Consider the following 25,894-nt stretch of genomic DNA (forward strand, 5'->3'; position numbering starts at 1 on the left):
AAAAATATGGCTGCTTTCTTCCAAAAACCGCACCACCCCTGTCAATAGGCTGTGTCTGGTATTACAGCTCAGCTCCATTTAAAAGGGGTTGTCTAGCTTCTGACAACTGATGATCTATCCACCAGATAGGTCATCAGTGTGTCTTCGGTGCGAGTCCGACACCCGGACCACGCACCGATAAGCCACTCCGGCGGCCTGCGGGCACCGGATGTTATGGCACATAATGCTATGGACAGAGCCTGGAAGCAGTTTGCTCCGACCATTGCATAGCGGCCGTGCTGCAGAACTCCAGGTCCGCTCCTATTAACTTGAATAGGAGCAGAGCTGCAGTACTGCAGCTCGGCCGCTATTCTGTCGTCGGTGCTAACTGTCTCCGGCATGTACGTCTGGTGCACGGAGGCACCAGAGCGGAGCAGCTGATCTGTGCGGGGCCCGGGTGTCGGACCCCGACAGATCACGTACTGATAACCTATCCGGTGGATAGGTTATCAGTAGTCAGAACCTGGAAAACCCCTTTAAGTATATAGGGCTGAGCTGCAATATCATACACAGCCTATTAACAGGCGTGGTGCTGTTTATGGAAGAAAGCACCCATGTTTTTCTTATTCTGGACTACGCATTTAAGCAAATTAACCCTAGTTTCAGTTGTAGACCTTTTCATCACTATAGACCATCAGGGGGCATTTGAATAGGACAATATAGGGCGAGAGAAAATAAGAATGCAAGTCTGTCGCCTACATCCCCCATACAATTAAAATTTGCAACAAGAAGGCTGCAACTGTGTGCAATATGAACTACAATACCCAACATGCTCTAGTATTTGTCAAATAAATAAAAGGAATGGTAGAATACCAGAAGGGCCAGGCTTAGGAGTGAGTGCCTGTCACTACTGATGGAGGCAATGCTATTGTTGTATATGCTATAATGATTTTATTGATAGGGCAATGTTCTTTAGGCACTATAGGATTGTATTATTTGGGCACTATATGATTGTATTTTTTTGGGCACTATATGGTACACCATAAGGGATGGTCATCCATAGAAGATACTGCAAGGGAACCAACCTAAGACCATCCCTGTATACCAGTCTATGTATATCCATAAGACAATCTGAGACATAGGTAGGTTACTCCCGAGTATTGATTTAGATAATTTCTGAACAAGGGCAAAAAATTGGCCATAGGAGCTTACAATCTTTAATCAAGTATAGCAAATCAATTCAACTGTTGCCTTTACAGTAAAGCAGTTCCCAGAAAAATACTTAAGGCTCTAATTAAATTTGTCAAAGAAATGCCATTATCCACTTCGTGGCTGTTATTTTGTCTATAAGGAAATGTCATGAACATGTTCAGAAGAGGGTCTCCTGGGGGTATCAGATAGCAGATCAGCCTGCAGCGATTGCGTTGCTGCCAGTTGTGGTATTCTGGCATCAAGAAATTGTGAGCGAGCTATTGGCAGAGATCATGTGCTGTGCTGTTTGCTATCAATGCGCATTAACAGTTACCCCATTCTCGAGAACTTACAAGGCCATCACAGGCTGCCATAAGAGCCATCAACTCGGCTGCCAACACAAGATATTGATTTTATCGTCATTAATCTAAAAGGCTAAATGTCTATTCCAGTGCAGCTTCTGCACACGGACAATCGGTGGGTGCCAGGTATTTGGGAACGCTGACTCACACAATGGAGCAGAACCAGCACCCAAACCCACAAGACGTCGTGGGCCGAAGATGATGATATTTAGATTTCTTACTGCAATTTAATGCAGTGGATTCATCGAGGCTTGAACATTCAATTTCTTGAAATTTTCCTTTCAAGCAAATGAAAGAGCCAAATCATAAAAAGGGGAGAGAGATTATAGGAATAGACATGCTGACACAAAATCAAAAAAGACCGACAGATGAGAGATTGGGTAAGAGGAGGCGCATAAGAATGATATTATAAGACAAGTCAGGAGGAGAATAGATGAGTTTAAAGAAAGATGGAGAGAGACAGAATTCAGTGTGCAGCCGAGTTCCTCTGGAGACCCTGCCGGGAGATTGAAGGCGGCCGTGAATGTGTAATTACCGGGGCTCAATATGATGAGATGCAGAGCGTATATGTGCTGTTAGCGGGGTGACCAGGGAAATTCACCATCATTAACCCGTCCACAAAATATCTTCAGTGGTAGGACGGGCAGTACTGATGGGATCAAGCCAAGCTCCGAGCAATTACAGGCCAGTGCTAAACCTTGCCTTTATAGGGATACTCTTAACCCTTTACTATGAAAAAAAACAAAAAAAAAAAACGACATTTGTAATGGATCTGGTGGCAATGGGATATTAACACTGGATGGGTTACTTGGATAATAATACATGGAGGTCCGCCAATTTTTTTTCTTTTTTCATAGGTGTAAAGCATTGAGTGAGGGCCAACAGTATTACATGGGATTTTTCATTATGGTTCTAAAACCTAAATGTGAGAAGCTATTACATGGCTCTTAAATTATGTATTAGTAGCATTAGATGGCTGAGTGCCTCCATTCTTGAGCAATATGCCGCTAATTGGGGTTGAACTTTACAACCTGAAGATGATGCTCTGAAGGAAATGGACTTCTTGGAAATTAACATATTGTACCATATAGTGTTAATGGCCAGCTGTAGACATATCTTGCCCATAAAAGTATGAAAGGGGCAAATTCAAGCAACTGTTCTCTAAAATGCTTATGGATGTACAAGAGATGGAAGTATACTAAATCTTACAACTGCAAAATAGTCATGGTGCACATAGCCATGTATCACAACACTAGAAAATAAACTATAAGGGGCACATTATTGAAAAATAAATAAAAATAAGGGCATTACAATGCATATATCCCACTAAAATAGAGTAAAGTGGGTTCTATTGAGAGTACAGAGCACAAGGTAATATGAAGAGAAATGGAACCAAATTGGTTTGATTATAAATTGTGTACAGAATGTCCCTTGCCTGCATTTATTGTTTTATCAGTCTGTCTGCTCTCTGACTTTGCAGCAGTCCCACAGCAAGGATGCTGAAAGCTCTTGCTAAAATTCAATTAGAGTGCCCTCTGGTGGACATTTGCATGTACAAAGTGAACTACAAATTATTATGTTCTAAAAAAAGGATAAAGACTAGGGTTACCCTAAATATGTGTTTACCAAGAGACTGTCTGCCTATCAGGTGCCTTTAGAGGGCCCGTTTTGTACCTACATCAGATCTCCCATTTGACATATTTGAAAACATGTCACAGAATGTGTTTTCTTAAGAATTTCAAAGTGAGGATCCTGCTTATTGAAGACACATTAACCAAAGATTAATACAAGCAAGTGTCTCTCTGGCATAATAAAATAGAACTGCTAAGCTTGCACTGAATATTGCATTTTGTTTTACTGGAAGTTTATTTTATTAAGCATATGGTAAGATGGTGATAAAGTACCAACAGAATTAACAGCTTCCAATTGACAGTAATTCTCCCGAAATTATCGGCAATGCCACAGTAATTTACTCTTAATAATATGCAGCATGTCGGCAAGGGCCCAAGAAAACCACCTGCTCTATCCCTCACCTGTCTTGTGGGAAAGAATTCTGTCTCACCACATGTTTAGGGGACCAAGGACAGGTTAGGAAAGAATAGAGACAACATAAGTCCAGAGATGGTTGCTTTTAAGTGGCCTATTAAAAAAACCTTCAATTTATTAGTGGGGCTACGTGGCTGCATGCCCCGCTGCATAGGGCTGCGTGGCTGCATGCCCCGCTGCATAGGGCTGTGTGGCATAGGGCTACGTGGCTGCATGCCCCGCTGCATAGGGCTACGTGGCTGCATGCCCCGCTGCATAGGGCTACGTGGCTGCATGCCCCGCTGCATAGGGCTACGTGGCTGCATGCCCCGCTGCATAGGGCTACGTGGCTGCATGCCCCGCTGCATAGGGCTACGTGGCTGCATGCCCCGCTGCATAGGGCTACGTGGCTGCATGCCCCGCTGCATAGGGCTACGTGGCTGCATGCCCCGCTGCATAGGGCTACGTGGCTGCATGCCCCGCTGCATAGGGCTACGTGGCTGCATGCCCCGCTGCATAGGGCTACGTGGCTGCATGCCCCGCTGCATAGGGCTACGTGGCTGCAAGGCACGCTGAAAAGGGCTACGTGGCTGCAAGACACGCTGAAAAGGGCTGCATGCCACACTGCAAAGGGCTATGTGGCTGCATACCACGCTGCATAGGGCCACATGGCGGCATAGGACTATGTGGCTGCATACCACGCTGCATAGGACTACGTGGCTGCATACCACGCTGCATAGGACTACGTGGCTGCATGCCACGCTGCATAGGACCATATGACTGCATGAAATGTGACCGCATGCTACACTGTTCAGAACGGACAGTATATGACTCCATACTATACTGCAAGACTACATAGCTGCTTACGTGATTTCCAACTACAATGCATTGGATTACAATATTCCATACTACAATGTATAGGACTAAAAGAGTACACCCAATTCCACAGACACAGACGCAAGTGATACTACACCAGAAAAGGGCTATAACCTATAATTACACAACATAGGACTAGAACACTAGCACAACATGAATGAATACTAAAATTGTGACTACGTGAGTTTATACTAAACTGTGCAGAGCTGTGATTAAGTGCAATATTGTATAGAACTACTTTACTGGGATTGACTCACCATGACAATCTATTCTGAAAATAAAGGCAGCCCGATCGCTGCAGGTCCAGCTTCTGAAAAACCTGACTATTCGCTGTTCTCTCTGGGGGAAATTGCAGCAATTCCATTAAATGTGTGTCCATGTAAAACATGGATGGGTGACTCTGCTCTGGCTCAGTGGGGGTCCCAAGCAAGGGACCCCCTCTATCACATCCATATGCTCTAATAAGGGCTTGTCCTGATCGGACAACTTCTTTAAAAGGCCTACAAGGGTGTACTACACTGCATAGGACGATATTGAAAATTTGCAATGTAATCTATAACGCCAGTACAGAATCTACAAGAATGTTGTAAGTAGAGTTGACAATTACCTAAAAAGACAAACATTTGTACTCTAGAGTAATGTGTAAGAGTTGCCAGCAGGAAACATTACGTTACAGTACAGAGAAAATGGCTTCTACTCTGAAGTGTCAACATCTTCTCGCTGTGGGCCTACAGTGCAGGAGCGTCAGCGGAGCCGCTCTGTCCTGCAGCCATGTGTCTCAATGCTTGCTTTGCGTGTCAGAGAGTTGCCCTGGAAGCTCCACATTAACACTGATAAATGACTGTTGAAGGAGGCCGCACTGTTTAAGTTAATCCGGATGATCACAGATGTACGACAATGTCACAACCTGGCTTTTCTTCACACGTTCACAATTGTGCCATATTTCCCACATTACGACACTACCCGAAGGGGCTGCTGCCGTTAAATTAAACACATGAGGTTAGAATACTATTCCCGATTTTATTCACTTCTATGTAAGGAGGTGGAATTCCCATCTGCTTTGTAAAGCTCTGCTGGTTTAATTAAACATTTACTATTCACCACATTTATGGAGTTGCTCAAGAAGGGTAGAAATATTTTTTTGGGACACAAAAGCTAGGACAAGACAAAATGGCTTCCAAGTTGTGCATACAGGGAAAGAAATCATCAACGTGAGGACTACCGGTTTGCCAGGCACATGCAGATACAATCCCTTATTTGCAAGTACGTGCATGCGTGTTACAGTTTCTTTTAAAAAAGCAGCAAAAAAAAACGCACACGCCTGTGAATATTGTTTACACTGTTGCAGTCTGTATGCACTTATATCCCAGCACAGGACCGTGGCATAACCAGACCTGTTAATCACACGGTGCTGACACTGATGTTTATTACTGATGTTTATACTTACTGTGCCATGCAACGCCCCCCTCAGGACTGGCACTAAACAGTATGACTTTTGCCCAGAGTGTTCCTTTAACATCTGATAAACAGGCGTAACTATAAGACCATGGTCACTCAATGTGGTTTTGTATAGATTTTTCTGTTTGTTGTGATTACATCATTGTCCTAAGTGTGATGTCATAAAACCTTCCAGCCCTGTTTTTTTTTTAGACTTGGGTACTTTTACACGGGCAGATATTCCGCCTGTAGCAAGTGCCAATCTAGAATATAGCAAGTCAGTAGACGCTCGTTTATCTCCATTTAGGCTGCTCATACACGTACCAGTTGTGTCGCGGTAAGTGCTGTGCGGCCAAGAACTGCACGGCAAAAACCGCACAAAGTTTCGCTGCAAGTTGAAACCATGTGCTACGTTTGTACTTTCCACAGAACCACAATGAACCACGTGGTTTTTGCCGCACTATTCTCGGCGGCATGCAAATCGCAGAACAACCGGTATTTGTACAGGCAGACTTACATGGAGCAATCATCGGTACTATATGTCTTAGTGCGATCGTTTAGGCACATAGGTTTAATTATTGTTGGCAGCACATACCTGTATACATGGGGAAATGTGCTGCCAAAAACCAATGGTTTTTGGACCTTTTTTCACAGGCAGATATTCGGCTGAACAAGTGCTCGTAACTGACTATCGTTCCTGATTATTGCCCTGTGAATGCATTTTATGCAGCCCAAAAATATGGTCACTTGTCGGCAGCACTACTTCCCTGTGCAAATAGGGAATGAGTCGTCGACGAGATGAAAAATGTATGGGGCCGAACATCAGCTCAATCGTCATGCAGTTATTGATTGGCGCTCTTAATGCCCGCATAATAGATCAGATTACCCAACAAACAAGCGTTTGCTAGTTTGTCGGCTAATTAGTGGGCATGTTGCACGGGCCAATGATCGGCACAAGCATTCGAAAGTGCACTCGGTCCCCGATTATTGGCTAGTGTAAAAGGGCCTTTAGGCAGCCTGGGAGCCCTCCTAGGTGTGAAAGAAGCCATCAATCACTGTTCGTAATTTACATATTATCCCTATACATTACAATTACTATCCAAAGAAAACAAAAATGTCTCATTTTAATGTAGAATATTTTCATTAAAGATGTAAAAAAAAAAAAAAAATACCACAGGATAAAGTGTTTTTTGTTCCTGGATTTATAAAAAGCGACCACACACATACACACAATATACACCCTAACAAACAGTGGAAACAGCCAGAAGTGACACGGGGGAAGAAAAGGGTGGCGTTTTGTTTTAAGGCTATTTTGCAATTGAGATTATAAAACATAATTAAAAATTACACATGAAAGGAGAAAGCGGGAAAGAGGCAGAGAAGGGATTGAGAGCGTGTGTACGATAAAGGCCTGTGTTATCATCCGGAAGGGAGGGAGCCTCAGGCTGTTATCATTTAATTAAACCCTCTGAATATCCTAGCTGTCTCCACCTAATCAAAGGGGACACAAATACAGAGAGGAGGTGGGGGTGCACAGGATGGAGAGAAAGCGGATTGGAAATGGGAGAAAGAAGGGGATTAGAGAAGTAGCAGGATGGAGAGAATGCAGCAAGGGAGAAGAAACACCGAAATGTAACACTGCCTATTAGATGAAGGCAATAAGTGATTTAGACTGAATCGGAGGCGGGTGATCAGGGAGGGTCAAAAGTCAGGATCATGACCTCCTTTCAATTGAATTTTTGTATTGTATTAAAGGGCTTGTTTGGGATTAGAACAATAGGGTCAGTTTTTCCCCACCAGAAACAATGCCACTCTTGCCTATGAACGGTGTCTGGCATTGCAGCTCATCACTATTTAAGAGAATGGGTATGAGATGGAGTACCAGACAAAGCCCAAGGACAAGAGTGCTGCTAAAGAACAAAAATAAAATCAGAGCCCAGACATGTCCAAAGACCCTAAAGGGCCTGTCAGATGCCAAAAGATTGTCCTTTTGTCATGATTTTGTCCTCACTGTGCCAGGCTCAATGCATCTTTACATGAATGGTGGTGTACATGCAATTTTCTTTCAATTGCAGCAATAACTTTACAATACATATATGTACACAAAAACATAAAAATGTAGCAGAACTGAATATTTAATTGCGTGTAGTATGTAGGTTTTCCCGACGACATATGGTAAAAAACACATACCGCAATATATGATATGAGTTGTGCAAAATGACAATCTCCGCTATGCTACATCTGTATATACAGTACCATATGCACACGCTTGCATAGAAAGTCAATATGAGAATTAGAAAAGGGAAAAAGTTGAAGCTGGACAAAGCTTCAATAAATTCATTCGTTTAATCCTACGGTAAATCTAACAATTGAAGGCAAGGGCTGGAAGCAGTATGTGTCAAAAGAAAGGAAGAGGCTGAATCAAAGCATAGCCTGGCACAAATGAAGGCAAAGGAAAAAAAATTAATATAACAAGGTAAAGAAAGAATCAAGGGGGATAGAAATGAAATGCTCAACCAGAGTCGTCCGGTTCATCTCTGTGCCAATTAGAGCGTCGGAAAGACGGAGGAAAAGGGTGATGGGGCAGTGGAGGACAACAATGTTTATCCATTCATCTCTGTGCCAATTAGGGAGTGGGAGGGAAAACACTGGAAGAAAAAGGTAAAGCAACAGCAGTGCACTCACCGATCATCAACCTGGGGAAACGCATCGTCCGGAAACAAAAATGTATTACAAAAAATGAAAAATACTGTTTTAAGTTTATATACAATAGACTGCTTTCATTGCTATGGTTTTGCAAGTCTTTAGAAAAAGGGGGTTGAATGCATGAACAGGCATAATCTATGTTTTGATGATGATATAATGAATCAAAGGTTGAAAACTAGGAAAAACTTTAAATTCGCTCAATTCCATTCAATACTTTAAATGCCAGGCCAATGATGGTACTAACAAACAGGCACAAGGGCATTAGAGGTAATCATCAGTGGTAAATCGGCCATGAGTAACATGATAGCCTCGTGTAGAATGGAAGACAACGGAGAGCATTAACTCCTTAATAAAATATATCAGTCTCTTCAGCTACACCAATTATGGACTATAACCATATGCTCCACGAGGGTTCCAATTTAAGAGGCAATCCCTTAATATGGAACCCCTTTCAGAACACTTGTGCTGTGCAGTTGAGGAATACTGTATGAGAAAAGAATGTATGCTCAGCTTTATATGTCTTCCGTTGACGTAATGTAAAAAACAAAACAAAAAACATACTGTAGTGTATGTTTTTCTGAAGCTACAGCCTAAAATACTAGTATCAAAACGTTTACCTGCCAAACGTAAGCCAAACAAACACTCTTTGGGATACAGCTGGCCCATGGATATACCCATAGGTTTCTAAGTTTCCCATTGGATACCGTTTTTGCTATCCAACAGTCTAGGTTCACATCACTTTTTTTGGCCTACATTTGACGTATATGCCGGGAAAATCTCCCAGCATATACGTTAAACGTAGGCTGTGACAGATGTCACTCAGACTACTATGTTAAAATAAAGTTTATGTTATTATACTGGACAGTGGTATGGAATAATGACATACCTTTTTTCATGGTACACCAACGTATACCGGCCAGATGGAGGCCAAAGGGACTCTTTTGGCCTCCATCTGACAATGGAGCCCTATGGACACATTTAGCATATACATCACGAGCTTTCCCGACGTACATGATAAACGTAATTAATATACGTGATGTGAACAATATCCTTCTGATGTAGCCAAAAAAATTTGAAAACGTACAAAAAACATTTATTGGAGCCGTCCAACAGTTCCTACTAAGTAATGCTAAAGACCAAAAGGAGGTGTCTTGGGAAGCCAATTCCACAATGTGGTCAACCATAAACTAAGGTAGTACTAGTGTAGAAATAATACCGGACTCTGGTACCCCATAAACTAGCAATAAATGTCTGACGATACAATCTGACACTTACAGGATTCGGGGCCAATTTAACACAGTAGTCAGTATTTCTTTAACGTTTACAGAAATATTTTTATATATCTTGTACATAAATCAAGCAGGTAAAACATGAGAGCTTAATCAGAACTATGTATGTTGCTTGTAGTCACCAGTAAATTAGTGAAAAGGAAAGAAGTCAATTTATAGACAAAACAAGTTGGACCTTAATAGCTACTTAATCGGAATAATATTCAGGCTGGTAGTATTTAACTATAATATATCACTAGTTCATTGCACGTTTGGAGATCTTTCACCTTTCAGAGAAGACCATGTTAGAGACATGTAGGCCTTTTCTACAAAAAAATAAAAAATAACTATCTGGATTTGGCTAGACCAATGTAGTAACAAGGCTTATGGTATCAAACCTGGTAGAAGTATAATATTTTCCACCTATTAATAGGCATTACATGGTCAGATGTTCTGACACCATGCAACCTTGGATCATCTAAATATGGACTTCCATGTCCACACAGTGAGTAGTGAGAAGCACCCCCATTCACCTCCGGACTACCTTGGTGGAAACATTAGTGATTGACCAGTCATGTCAGGGTGTCTGATGGCACCCATAAACATAAAGACTGTTCCTTCAAATTAGTTAAAAAGGAACCCAACAGGTTGAACACGATGTCTTATCTGCAATCAGCATTTTATAGATCAGGAGGAGCTGAACAGATTAATAGTTTAGTGCAAAAAGATTCACGACAATTTGTAATTTATTCATTTAAATCCTGGCTCAATTTGAGATCGAGTCTAGTGGGCGGTCTCAACCACTGATTGACAGCATTAGTGTAAATTCAGAAATAGCCACCAATAGTTGAAGGAGGGCCTAATGGACTGGAGTTCGCAGGGAATTAAGCCAATAAATTACAAATATTTTTTTTTTTAGCACAACTATATATCAATATGCTTAGCTCCTCCTGCTCTCTAACTTGCTGCCCACAGATCAGACTGCATGTTTGACGTGACAGTTTCCCTTTCATTAGGTTAACGTCTTCTAATGTCTATTTGGGCTTTTAATAGTAATCCCATTATAGGTGGTTTAAGTTTAAGGTTTAAATTGGACATTTGTAGGTAATACTGTAGTCATCATGAAATCACCAATGAGCTCTAACTGCATCACCATAAAGGAGCGCTTTCAATAATTTGTTATGACAGATCAAAACTATTCCGTACTTTTACCAATTCAAATTGTTGATCAAGTAGTGAGATGCGAGGGAGCTTTAGTTTAACAACTTCCTTGCTGCAAATCACTAATTTGGAAATGGCTGATGAGTAGAATGAAGAGATGCACGCTTATCTAAAAGTAGGAGAATTTCTAGTACTCAGGGGTGTAGCTAAAGGCTCATGAGCCCGGGTCCAAGAATTCAGCTTGGGCCCCCAACCCTTCCCCAACACCACCAGACACCTGCACGCGCCTATGCCCAAGAGTCACCATAGTATAATGCCCCCACGCAGTATAATGCTCCCATAGCTGCCCCATACAGTAGAATGTCCCCCATAACTGCCCCATACCGTTTAATGCTCCCCATATAAGCCCCCATACCGTATAATGCTCCCCATATAAGCCCCCACAGTATAATGCCCTACATAGCTGCCCCAATACAGTATAATGCCCCCATATGAGCTCCCCATACAGTATAATGCCAACATATCAGCCTCCATACAGTATAATGCCCCCATATCAGCTCACAATACAGTATAATGCCCCTCCATATCAGCTCCCCACACAGTACAATGCCCCCAGCAGCCCCCCATTCAGTATAATGCCCTCAGGGGGACGTGACCCACAGTTTGTAATGTATTGTGTTGTATTGTACAATATTGTGCAGTTTGCAGTGGAGAGAGGAGGGGGGGGCTGTAGTTTAACTGGCCCCCCCTCTCCACCGCATACACAGACAACACAATACAACATAACACATTACATGACAACACAACACAGAGACTCTGCAGCTCACCTTGAGTCCTCCGCACCTGCTCTTCCACGCTGGCTGGAACGCCCCTCACAGTCACATGGTACACTAAGTACCATGTGACTAACCAGGAAGTGCCGACTTTGCGGCACAGAAAATGTATTTAAATCAGCATGCTGTATGGCAACGGGGGCCCGGTCACAACTGATGCGACCACTATAGCTACACCACTGCTAATACGCCATCAAATCGAGTGCAGCTGCAGGTTTTTTTTTTTTTTTTTTTTAAGTCTGGCTAATGCTTACTATCTTCTACTAACTTCATAATGATATCTTTAAAGGCTATGTTCACCTTTGGAGGCAAATATATATTTTTTTAATTAAGTAAATGTGTTGTGTGTATTTAAGCAAGTTTTAAATAAATCTATTATTTTTTTTATTTTTACGTTATAGCTTCTAAGTATGGAATCCGTATCGTTCTCTCACAGCTGATTCGGCCAGTTCAACTCACCTGACCTGGCGCGGGTCAATCGTGTCTCTGATACACAGGATCCAGCTAATATGGATCACATCGAAGTTATGAACTTTGATGTGATTGAAGTTAGCTGTATCCTGTGTGTCAGACACACAAGACACGCTCTGTCGAGCCGTCAGTTGAGCTGAACTGACAGAATCAGCTGAGAGAGAACGATAGAGATTCTATGTATACAGGATACTTCGAGGCTGTAATGTAAAAAGTAATAATAAATGTTATATATATATATATATATAACAAAAGGTAAAAACTTATTTAAAAGTTGCTTAAAAGCACATAACATATTTGCATAAATATAAAAAAATCTAAAATTACTTCCAACAGTGTAGTGGCCTTTAAAACGCACAGTTGAGTGTAGCCCTATAATAGCCGCATTGGTATTTCAGGCTTTAAAATCCATGTTCATATTTGTAAGTTTTAATGGTCTTTTTCTATAGCTCTTGTAAGAATCAATATATACACTGCTAATCACTCCTTTCAAACATTGTATAAAAAGATTGGTGTTCTATGTGTTAAAAAAAAAAAGAAGATGATCTTCAACTGAAGGGTATCTTCTATGGAAGGTAAGATCTGTGAATTTTCACATGTGAAGAGTCAGATCTGTCTAGATAAAAAAAAAAAAAAAAACACAAAAAAACACAACTTTACCATCCTATATGACTCAACACCAGCAGATTGATTTAAAGAAACATATGCTCCAATTTTAGGAAATGTGGTTAAACCTCCAAAATGAGTTGCTTTAACATAACTGTATTTGACTCTAATTGTGTTATGTGTTTTCATGTATAATATTCAACCAGTCTGCAATCTCGTGCTTGACTATACCAGACCTGACACTGATCAAATGCAGCAGGCACAGTAGATTTATGAGTGGCCAACCGGTGCCCGATACTGCTGGGATATTACTAATCCCATAATCCTCTTCTGTTCGCAATGGCTTGATCCTCTTCAGTACCTGCCACACTGATCTCTACCACTTCTTAGGGCATCACTCTTTTGGGTCGTCGTCCCCCACCTCGCCCGCCACTGCTACCCAATCACACTTAGAAGGACAGACTAATCCACCAATTCTCTTCCGTAAATACTTTCAAATCATGTGGTGCTAAGTCTATGAAAACAAGACAGCGCAAGAGAATAAGTACACGCATGAGCGGTGTGTGCAGAGAGAAGAACAACAAGTTTATTATTAGAAGATTTAGCAAGAAAGGAGGAGGCAGGTGGAGATTTTTGTGAGGCCAGAAATAGCTACTGCTGCAAAGCAAAGATTAAGTGGTAAAAGTAACAGGATGTAACGCCAAAGAGGGAAAAATAGCAGAGAACAATTATAAATAGACAAATAAAATAGTTTCCTTTAAGAAAGGAGTTGCTGAAAAATGTTTTCTAAAACGAAAATAATTTTTGGGGACAACTAAAGGGTTAAATATACTAGTGTGTCTCTAGGCACCATATAGTATAAGATACCTTAAAGTCTGCAATTGTGTATTTGTAGCACTGCAAATTTACAAAAATCTCACGGGATCTTAATTATACTTCTTCCTTAAGCCCACACTTGACCTGGGCCAAGGATGATTGAATCACTGCAGCTTTGAAAGGGGCTCAAGTATAACTGTTGTAGTGTGGTCCCAGATGTGATGGCCACGATGAAATATTTCAGCAGACTGGGTAGGCTTTTTTCGAAAAGCATGTTGATATGACAACGCTCATCTTTCTGACCACCAACTTAAAGTATGTTAATCTCTCTGGGCAACAAATTGGTTAAAAAAACATACGACAACAAACTACTCATTGCAAAACAGCTATAAAGTAAGACACCGATTTGATAAAACACACCTTTGTGTCTGCAACCTTCACAATAATGTACATACAATTGGACCATAGTCGTCCAGCAACATGAAAGATTAGTGGGGGTAGGCCCTATTACACCTGCCGATAATCGGCTGGTGCAGCGAGCGCCGATCAACAAGACAGTTGATCGGCGCTCGATTGCTCCTATGAGAAGGAGCTATAGATGGGGACGAGGGGTCATTACTCAGATCGCTCGTCCCCATATACGATCATGTCGGCAGCATGTCTCCCTGTTTACACAGGGAGATGTGCGGTCGACAACGATAATATTTTACTTTGTTAAAATGATACGATCAGCAGATGATTGAGCGTTCGCTCGTTCATCTGCTGATTGCTGCTCTGTTTACATAGGGCAATTATTGACAACGAGCATTCTATGAACGCTCGTCTGCCGGATAATCGCCCAGTGTTAAACCCCCTTAAAGAAGCAATAACTTATTCTAATAGCCCAAAGTAGTCATTGCTCCAGACAGAGAGGTCATCCCATAGGGTGGCACGTGGAGTCATCCCATAGGGTGGCACGTGGAGTCATCCCATAGGGTGGCACGTGGAGTCATCCCATAGGGTGGCACGTGGAGTCATCCCATAGGGTGGCACGTGGAGTCATCCCATAGGGTGGCACGTGGAGTCATCCCATAGGGTGGAACGTGGAGTCATCCCATAGGGTGGCACGTGGAGTCATCCCATAGCGTGGCACGTGGAGTCATCCCATAGGGTGGCACGTGGAGTCATCCCATAGGGTGGCACGTGGAGTCATCCCATAGGGTGGCACGTGGAGTCATCCCATAGGGTGGCACGTGGAGTCATCCCATAGGGTGGCACGTGGAGTCATCCCATAGGGTGGCACGTGGAGTCATCCCATAGGGTGGCACGTGGAGTCATCAGCAGGTGATGGTACTACATACAAGTTTTGTTTCAGGGCAAAGGAGCTTCAAGGCAAGTATCTATGCATCATTTTACATTTCTATGATTTTTTTTCTACTATTAGAATAGTCTTCAGTTCCAAAAAATCATAAAGCGTAGCAGAATCAGAGGAGTAAATAGTCTGCAGGAAAACACGAGGGAAGTTTTTCATTACATGGCCTGAGCAGAAAAGGTCACTAGGATCTTTAAACCGACAAGGGATAGAACAATGCCATCCCACTCAGTTTCTGAAGCAGTGACACTGATGTACCATACAGAAATACAAAAGGGCGAGAGCACACTTGGCCCAAAGCCCTGGAGTACATAATTACACATGCAGACAAGCAACAAAAGTTGACGGAGAAAGGTGGGCATGAGGCCAGATCAGCGAGGAATCTCCGGCAAACAAAGTAACGAGAGTTCAAAACTCTTGGAAACTACAGAGCTTCGATCGAACTCCTCGCATAAGAGAACCATAGAATCAGAAGAACAAGAGAGCTTGCTGGAGGCACACCTACACAGCTCTTCGCTTCAAGCACCGGGCTAATCAATACTAAACAAATGGATCCATTGTTTGTTAAAGAGCCTCTAGTTTTCTAGCTTTGTTTCCCCTTCTGACACTACATTGAGGCTGAGGGGGTCAAGAGATGCCTGCAGGAGTAAAAACCCAACTTGGTTGGTGCAGGCAGACTGAACTGCCATTTACAGTCTGATCCACAAAGCACTATGGCAGGAGCCAAGATTTACATGTACTGCAATGCCGTCCTCAAGTAACCCCAATAGCTATGGCTTTAAAGGATATTTCTGATTAAGGAGAAGCAATCATTGCATTTAATTTAGCGTTACTGTGTATTAATCGGGTTTACTATGTACACAATATTGTTATCTCTGCTTGGAGTGGACGGATTTCATTTCATTTAAGCTAGGATATTCAAGAAATTGACAAATTACTGTGTCAAAACATATTTTTTTAAAATACTTTTTCTGTTTGAAACAATTCAAATTTAAATTTGTCCTAATTTGTAATTGCAAATTATAATAAAAGAAACCGGTTATGCCACAATAGAATGGACAATGTTATATCAACCATGTGATCTTGGTGATCAATAGCAGTATTGTCCAATAACTGCTCAGTTAATGATTAAAGGAACACTCCGTGCAAAGCTGATACACGGCTATGCCTAGTGCCAGGCCTGAAGGGGTGGAGCATGACACATAGACTCTTTCTTTAAACCCTGGGTCATGCTCCTTCCCTTAGGCCCCAACTAGCATGTTGATTTTGCCTAGAGTGTTCCTTTAACATCTTCCATCATCCGAACCTCCCACCCCCCTCTTCAAGACTTTTCTCATGCTGCACCAGATCTCTGGAACGAGCTACCCAGGACAATTCGATGAATTCCAAACATACAACGTTTTGAGCGTTCCCTGAAAACATGGCTTATTATACAGGCCTATCACATTCCCTAATCTGACTCCCCATCCCCTCAAATTACATTAGCCATCAGAACTTCAACTCTTCGTGCAACGTTAGCCCCCACACTCCTTGCACTTCATGTCTGTCATATACAGATACTGGCTGGTTACGGACTCATGCAGCTTTATGCGGTCTATACTATGATTATAAAAGACGTCTGGACCATTGTACTGGACAAGCACGTCTTACATTTTGTGTCGTCCCCACCCCTATTTCCTCAGTTTGTAAGCTCTTGAAAGCAGGTTCCTCACTCCTCCTGTTTGAATTGTTAATTAGTTTGTCATTATGTAATGTCTGCATTGTAAAATGAGGCAGAATAAGTGGCGCTATATAATTATTATGCCCAAAAAGCCATTTACATTAGCGTTGCCTACTCTAATGTACGAGGGACTCCTGGATAAAAGGAGAGATCTCCAAGAATGCTTGAACAGGGCAATTTTCTCCCACATGGGGTCCTCCTCTGATTGGCCATTCTACAGACTCCTTCCTTCCAATTCCATATTATAGACTCAGCACGGAGCAGTCCGTAGTATCTAGCGCATAGAGGTTATGCTACTAAGCAGCAGTGAGTGGTCAGGCTCTGAAATCAGTGTTCAGGTATGTTAGGTTTTTTTGCCCCGATAAAGACATAACTATCCATATCTTTCAGTTCAGTTCATGTGTACTACTCATGATTCAAGGGCAGTTGTAGGCATTTTGCGGGTGTGTTTCATATATTGAGGGATTGGACATAGGTCTAAATTTTACACCCACAAAAACGTTTCTCAAAAGCAAGTTTAATTTATACATAAACGGACAATCTATAGTGTTTATGTGGGTTTCTCACCTTCAAAGAGATTATGCTCCTTGGGTTTACGGTTACAGCATGGTTTATACATGATGCCAGCTTGTGGGTGTTATATGTCACATCAATTACAGATGTTTCCTTCCTGATCTTTCCTCATATCTCCAAATATCCTGAGAGGTTTGGCACGAGAGGACCAAATTTAAAAAAATAGATATAGAATAGTCATCTCGTGAGAGAGTATCCCTTTTTTATTTGTGTGGCCACCAAGTGGTTGTGATGTGATTGCGGCCTGTCAAAGGTTTTGCTTGCATGTCACGATATTGTATTGAATTTGTTTTATGAGAAATTTAAGTCCTTAACCAAATCCAAGCCAAGCTAAGGGTGGACACATCTGTATGTCCCAGACTCCACACTTATATAATTTTGTTATACGTATACAGGTAATCTATAGTAAGGTGCTCACAGTAATGTGACAGCTAGATTCTGCCCAGGGTTAGAAAGGTTTAGAAAACAGCAGCTGGAAATTCAATACAATATCGCGACAGGAGATGTATCCAAAATATAAAATAAGATATTTATACAATTTAAAGGCCTTTTATCTGTGGTATCCTAAAGAGCGTCATCAAGTTACAATTACATTATGACAGGAGTTTCCTTTATTTTCGTTGTTGGAAACCAAGCCAAATAAGACTCCAAAAGAGAAAAATCTCGAACAATAGACACCAGTTGTTGTGACATCTGATGTTTTGAGGTAAATGGCACTTCAGACGTGAACTGTAGTCATTTTGTCACTTGAAACGCTGATATATTTGAGTCTATAAATCCATTTTATTTCCCAGAAGTATTCACTTTCTGGGTAATAAAACAACGAAACGTAATTGTGAGAAAAACTAGATGTTGTATCACAGGTATTTTCTCGAAGAATCAGCTTAACCTTGGCAAGTATACAATTGTGCTCTACACAATGAGCCACAGAAACAATGAGCCTTTGTACAGGATTAACCCAGAGTCCTAAGGAGGAAGGAAAAACAACTCAGATACAAGGGAGAGAAAGATATTAAAGTGGGACGAAGAACAAACGTGGCCAACTTCAGAGGTTGAAAACGTTCAGTCAAAGCTGGACCGTTGTCGTGGCCCTGTCTTCTCCATCCTCGAAGTTGCTGCATATCTTGTGTGTGTCGCCATCACTTGCTCTGTCTGGACAGTGCTTAAATCCTCCTCTAATTGGGTTGATGTTCTGGCTAACAAGCTGGTTTCTACAGCCAGCAACAGATGGATTAGCAGCGACAAGTCAGGGGAGGTGGTGTGGTGGGGAGTGTAGAGGGTGACATGTGTGTAAAGGATGTGAGGTTAGGGTGTTAACCAGATTTATGTTGATTCCATAAGCCCAGTGATCTGTTCCAGGCTCACACTTTCACACCCAGCAGTCTGATGCTCACCATCAGTCCCTAGGAAAAAGCTAGAGGACATAACAATGGCATTCCTGCACCCAGAAGCCCTAATAACAAAGTCAGAGTCGAGATTTGCACCTGAAATCACTGGAGATCTCTCCATTAGGCAGAGAAACAAAACACGAGCAGGGGGAAGGTTTCAGCTAATACCGGTGTGATTCAATTAGCAGCATTTAACGGGAAATGATTAGATGGAATGGCAAGGTAATGCATTTACAGCCAGGGAGGGTGCGCGCGTTGGGGAACTAACAAGGGATAACCTCACATGTTTGAGATCCAGCAGCCGAAAATGGAATTATACACCCAAGGGCTAGAAGCTTCTAATTGAATAAACTCACAGCAGATAGACACAGCGGCCCAGATACATCCGGAAAGGAAAGAGGAGATTGAGGATAGGGATGGAATGGATTGTCTTTCATTGTGATTAACAAAAATATTGTATCCTTATATATGAATTGCGAATTTCACTGAAGTTGAAAACTGTTAGACTTGGGTTTCAAATAATGGAAGAAAAAAGAAACGGATGTTTACTTACATATATATATATATATATATATATATATATTTATTTATTTATGTACATGTGTATGGAATCCCTGTGATTCTGGTGAATTGCATGAAAGCTTTAACATCCTTGATCTTGCCGGATGACGGATTATAAACTGTTGTCAAATCAATTCCTTTGCAAGATTTAATTCCAAGTTCGATTGACAACATGCCATCGGTAGTTCTTTCAGTGTGGTAGCCACCCAAAAATTCTCAGAAATTAATATTCCCAGGTTCACCTTATTCCCTTTTCCTCTTGGGTGGTGTGGGCCTTTACATGGTCCCGACTCTCCAAAGGCCAAACTTTAGGAACGAGTGGAGAACCTACTGGCTGATCATGAACCCTTCCCTTATACAATGGATGGGGGATAGAGTGAAGAAGTGCCAACTTTAGTTGTACTGTGTGGCTTCCTTCACTTCATAGTATGATAGTCTACATTTTTATTAATATTTACAGACAGTAAGCCTCAAAATGTGTTCACCAATGGTCAAGACAATCGGAAAATATTGGACTGTAATAGTAGCAACACCAGAATACATACATAAGTAGATATATTAGATGAGGCCAGGTAGGTTGAGCTTTGAGACTGCATCCTGACCACCAGGACCTACGGTCATAAGATCATGCCACAATTATTACAGAGGGAGTGGATTTGGATAATATATCTATATTGTCTTATCAAAGTTAGTTATGTGTCTCAGGCATTACCACACAGTGGGCCAGATTTACTCTGACTGGCATTGCATACTGGCACACAGTTCTTTATAATTTTGTTATATCTTAGGTGGTCTGTGCACCTCAATTTATAATCTATGGCAGCTATGAGTTGGCATAGATTTCCGCTATAATTGATGCCAATTTCTGGCTTAAGTTATAGTAAATTTGTTGGGCCATGTGTAGCCCCACCTTTATCGCCAAGCCCCACATACTTTTTTGAAAAGTGGAAAGAGCAGTGTAAAAAGGTATCCAAATTTTTAGTCCAAAACAATCATGCGCCAAAATTTGCAACTATGTTCCGACAGAGTGCTGGTGACTGTCATCGAAAATCTCTCTGTGTGTGATAACCTGCCTCCTATCTACTCATCCTATTGCAGTTTTTAAACCAACAGCAGAGACTGGTATCCAGGACACTGGTAGTTTGAATCATTACATCAACCTCTAAGCTCAAGTACCAAACAAGTGGAATGTTAATTGCAACCATAATTTTAATTGGGTAACATAAGGTAAACTCCACATGCGGATTGGAGATATTACATATTACATGCACACTCCTATTTTAAGAAATGCCTAATAAAAACTGTCAGCACCTGATGAAAATATCTTCCCCATAACCAAAAAGGGACTATTAAAATGTGTAATTTGTGGGCTTCTATATTACGAGGTATAAACCTCAGTCTGTTTATGGATTTTACAACATGGGATTTGTGAGAATTACCACATCAGTTATTTAACGCATATAATTATGACTAATTCCTCTAGTAAAACCTGATTTGTAACTGAACACCATTTTCCGGAGTCTTCCTTATTTAGGAATTTAAAAAGGCCATCATGTTGGGCAGGATTTGCAGGGACTGAACGTAAAAATAACCACTAGAAATGAACGCATTGTGGGAATGAAATTTGTTGCGGATTTTCCGCAATAGAAAAAACGCAGTATTTACGCAACGTGCGAAAAACCTTACAGCGGTAAATGTACGGCACTTAGTTGTAAATGGGTTAAAAGGATATTAACTTGACAATTAATACTTTAACATGTATTTTTCTACTGGTTTTATGGTTTTTCACATGTGATGCATTTGGCTGCTATAAACTTTAGTGTATAGACTCAGTGAGGTCTTTTGAAACATGTTATGAGTGCTTATTTTGGGCAAAATATATACTAAATACCTCATGTTTATCATTTTGTCAGGATGCAGTCTGGCTATGTATTGTTAGGGGTCAGTAAGGCGTCAGTAGATTGTGGGGTATACTTGGAAGATGCTGGGCAGCCTGCTTGATCTACTAGTATGGGCGTAACTAATAGACTGCAAGTCGGCATGGTGCACTAACCTCGTGACTGGAACCTCATAGAAGACCTCTGTGTGCAAATACAATACTAAGCAGCAGTGGCGTCACTAGCACCGGGCATCCAAGGCACAAGCCCCAGACTTTTGGCCAGGTGCCCCGGATACCCACCACATTCAATTATATCTGTGTCTTTGTGTGTGGCACTGTCTATAGGGGGTTCCGTGTGTATAACTATCTAGGGGGGGGCGTGTGTATAACTATTTAGGGGGGGCGTGTGTATAACTATCTAGGGGGGCGTGTGTATAACTATCTAGGGGGGGCGTGTGTATAACTATCTAGGGGGGGGGCGTGTGCATAACTATCTAGGGGGGGCGTGTGTATAACCATCTAGGGGGGGCGTGTGAAGCGAGAGATAGAATAGAGTAGAGAGATAGAATACCACACACACACACACAGGGCTGGCGTCAGACATCACAGTATCACAGTCCACATATGGACAGTGATATCAGGAGGAGAGAAGTAATCTCAGGCAGAGAGCTAGAAGCGATCGTCCCGGGACTTTGGCTCTGGGGTGCCCCTGACATCACTAGCCGTGTATTGACAGTGACGTCAGGGGTTTCTCCTGAAGCGGAATCCCCAGCCAGAGCGTCGGCAATGCTCTGGCTGGGCATTCCACTCCTAGAGGGAACCACAAAAGCGCTACCTAAAGGGGGGGGGATGACTGTGGGGCGCTATATATGTATATATATATATATATATATATTTTTTTTTTATTTAATTTATAAAAAATCTGGGAGAGGTGGAGTAAACATATGTCTTGGGGCTTGTGCCCCTGATCTTTTAAGCCCCCAGCAGCGCCCCTGCTAAGAAGCCCCCCTCCTCATTGCTGATAGGTGTGAGAGTGGATGTTCAGCAGTAGTTTGCACCTGTGTGACTTCCCTCATAAAACATTGTGGCTTTTTTGCATTCTGCTAGGATGGCCTTTTCCAGTAATATTTTGCCATTGCATTTGCCACTAAAATTGTAACCCAGCTTTCCCAGAATCCTTAATGGCAAGACGAAATATCAGAGGATCAGAGTTAAAAGGGCCAGTTTTCTATTTTGGATGGAAAACCCGATTGACTGATTGATTGTATTACAATGTTTCTCTGCTCACGGTCACATCTTTGGGTCTTTGGCCACCTAAACATTTGGTAAAGGTAAAGGACATCTTACTCCAACCTGCTGTGCATAGCCCATCCACAACTATTCTCTAAAGTTTGCTTACAGCACAGAAACCGCCTGATGAGCGCGACACTAAAAATGCAGGTGGCTTTATTGATTTTTACACCAGTGCCCACCTGCTTTCCATATGAGAACGTATATCACAAGTCCACTGACTGCCGTACAGCGAGGTGCAGTGCAATTTACTCTAGGGGTAGTTCTGGACACTTGCCAGTTAAGTAGAATACATACAATAAGCTATACAGACACTCCATTATTAAAAATATTATTAAACAGGTCAAGGTTTCTAAACTTGCTTATAAAATGTTGCTATATATTTGCAGATGGCAATAGCTAGAACAACTTTTATCAGATTTGTGGTAAACGTAAGTAATCCATAGATAACAATCACTATATTCAAGGCTAAATCCCACTAATCTTTAGGTATAAATCTAGGATTACTGATGGACCCCCGTGTGTTATGCCTGATGCTTCCTATTTATAATTGGGATGTTGAAGTCCCAAAGGATCCGGCTTAAAGGGATGTCCCTCATTACGGACAGATGCATTATTAAAATACTTTATATGTAGAGCTTTTCCCTGGAACGCAATACAGGTCTTAAGCTAAACCAGGTTATAAATGAAATGAGCACCAACTATTAATATCTATTTGAAATCCATGCTAGGGAGGAATTATTACAAGGTATAAGTGCACTTGTCTTTTCAGAAAAAAAAAATATATTTTATGCAAGGCGATCGATACGGGAGGGAGCTCCATAGATACGGGAGGGAGCTCCATAGATACGGGAGGGCGCTCCATAGATACGGGAGGGCGCTCCATAGATACGGGAGGGAGCTCCATAGATACGGGAGGGAGCTCCATAGATACGGGAGGGAGCTCCATAGATACGGGAGGGAGCTCCATAGATACTTGACGATTAAGGGTCGAAATCTCCTTTAGGACTTATCAAAAAAATAAATAGTATTCATTTCCTAGTGTGTAAAACATACTATATTATATGTAGATCGACAATTATTTCTGTCATGCCAGCAGATGTCAGCCTACAGTTATACATCCATGAGCATATAATCTCGATAAGCCGTCCATGGGACATACAGAATGTCTGTTCTTTTGCGCAACTGTACTTCGTAGTCATACTGAAAAATAATCTTGCAACTTGACTTGTTCGGTGTTAAAAGTAAGGCCGGGTTCACACGAGCATGTTCGACCCGGAGACGCCAGGAGTCCCTGCCGCACTGCGGGGAAACGGTCCCGTACTGTAATCATGTTTTCAGTTTTCTCCCAGCGAGGCAGGGACTCCTAGCGTCATAGATAACTATGACACTAGGAGCCCGGCTCCCTGAAGTGTGTTCAGTCCGGGAAACGCGGCCGACATACGCTCTGTATTTCACGGACCGAACATGCTCGTGTAAACCCGGCCTAACACTCCAGGAAAAACTGATACAGTGTTCTATCTTGTGCAGGACCTGAGGGTTCTGAAAAAGGTATAACCGTATAAATTTTTACTAGAGTTGTCCTTTTAAGGGTAACTAAACTTTCAAAAAAACTTCACACATGTCCTAGGTACATGTCAGAAGTTTTGATCGGTGGGGGTCCGAGCACCGAGACTCCCACCGATCGCTAAAACTAAATCAGCAGAAGTGCTCATGTGAGTGCTGTGCCGCTTCATTTCTTATCGGCTTTCCTTGGAAATCCGAGCAAGCGGTGTATAGGCTCAATAGAAAATCTAAGAACCCGTACACTGCTTTCTCGCCTTTACAAGGAAAGCTGATCATAAACGTAGCGGCACAGCCCTCACCAGAGCAATTCTTCCACTTAATTTTAGTGATTGGGGGGCTCTTACAAGTTTTGGTCGAAGGGGGTATGAGCACGGACATGTCCAAAAAGTTTTTTGAAAGTTTAGCCACCCTGTTTTTAAGGGGTACCTGAATCTTCCATTTCCCTAACTATGACAGGAATTAGTGGTGCAAGAAAAGTCTGGTTGATGTTCATACCCTACTTCGAGGAGGAAGAAAGATTAAGACTATGTTCACACATGGCACTGCAGGGAATTCAGGCTGGAAAACACCAAAAATTGTGGTGCTGCTTTGCAGCTGGAATGTCCACTGGGGAAAACTGCACATGACACTTCTGTAGCCATGGCGACGCATCCCTCTGCCATCCTACAGCCTGGCCTCCTGGGATGACGTTTCATTCCATAGGACACACATTGGACGAAAAGTTATTCCATGAGGCCGGCCTGGACGAAGCAGCACAGAATTTTGGGTAAGGATAAGATTCTTTTTTACGGAGTCGTGATTTTTGCGGCGGAATCGCAGCTTCTCCGCCGCAAAAATCTCATCAGCTATTTGTTGCAGTTTTTACCTTCAAATTGAATTCAATGGGGAAAATCCACAACAAAAAAGCAGCGATTACAGAAATACAATGGACATGCTGCGGATTAAAAAAACGCAACAAAGGTAATTTTTTCCGCTCATTTACGCAGAGTTAACAAATCTCATCCACTTTGCTGCTACTGTATTATGCTGAGGATTTTCTGCAACAAAATCTGTTGCGGAAAATCCGCAGTATTTACGCTACGTGTGAACTTACCCTAAGAGCGGGATCAAAGACAATAAAAATCTGATATGTATGGCCAGTTTAATGCAATACAAGAACCACCAGCTATTAGAGTTTTTTTTAATATATGGTATGACCGAGAAATAAGAAACGTACACAACACTACCAAGTCAAGTCTATAAAGATGGTTGACAATGGAGTTTCTTACTAAGATTTGGTTTGACTCTATATCTAGACGTCCAACTGCTAAGTAGTAAATCTAAATAGGGGACTATAGAATAAGACAAGTACACTGCTTTTATGTACAAAGCCCTTAATGTAGTGTATAACAAATCGAAAGAATTCAAGAATACAGAAGCACACAAAGCCGATAACCACTTACAAGGGCGCACAGATAATTGGGATCTCGCTTAGGTCTGCAGCATTTCTATACTAGTGGTTTGAAGTTTGTGCTTATGATATAGACATTCTGTAATTCTGTAGAGGAGCCAGCGTTACTCCTCAAGATCCATTTTTCATGAAGATACAGCAATACTAGAAAGGTCAGGTCAATATACAGCTTGCCATACATCAAGCAGAAAATTCACTGTCTCCAAATTGTCCGGTGCGACTTCCGTGCGTCCAATATTTCCAAAACCACTAGTTTATTCTCCACAGCTACATAATAAAGAGACTGAATGTTCCATTTCAGAGATCATCAAATAAGGCTTGTTAACATAAGTTACATCGATTGGAAATGTTTGGAAGGAAGGGGGGGGGGGTTAACGCCATTCAT

The 25,894-nt window shown here is 41.9% G+C and overlaps 1 protein-coding gene across 6 annotated transcripts in view; it reads right to left on the minus strand.

The window, feature by feature from the left end:
* PCDH1 (protocadherin 1) overlaps positions 1-25,894 on the minus strand; it is a 184,871-nt gene that overhangs the window by 22,095 nt on the left and 136,882 nt on the right. The gene's annotated exons all lie outside the window — the stretch shown is intronic.

The sequence above is a fragment of the Rhinoderma darwinii genome, chromosome 3 (assembly GCF_050947455.1).
Source record: "Rhinoderma darwinii isolate aRhiDar2 chromosome 3, aRhiDar2.hap1, whole genome shotgun sequence".
Lineage (NCBI taxonomy): Eukaryota > Metazoa > Chordata > Amphibia > Anura > Rhinodermatidae > Rhinoderma > Rhinoderma darwinii.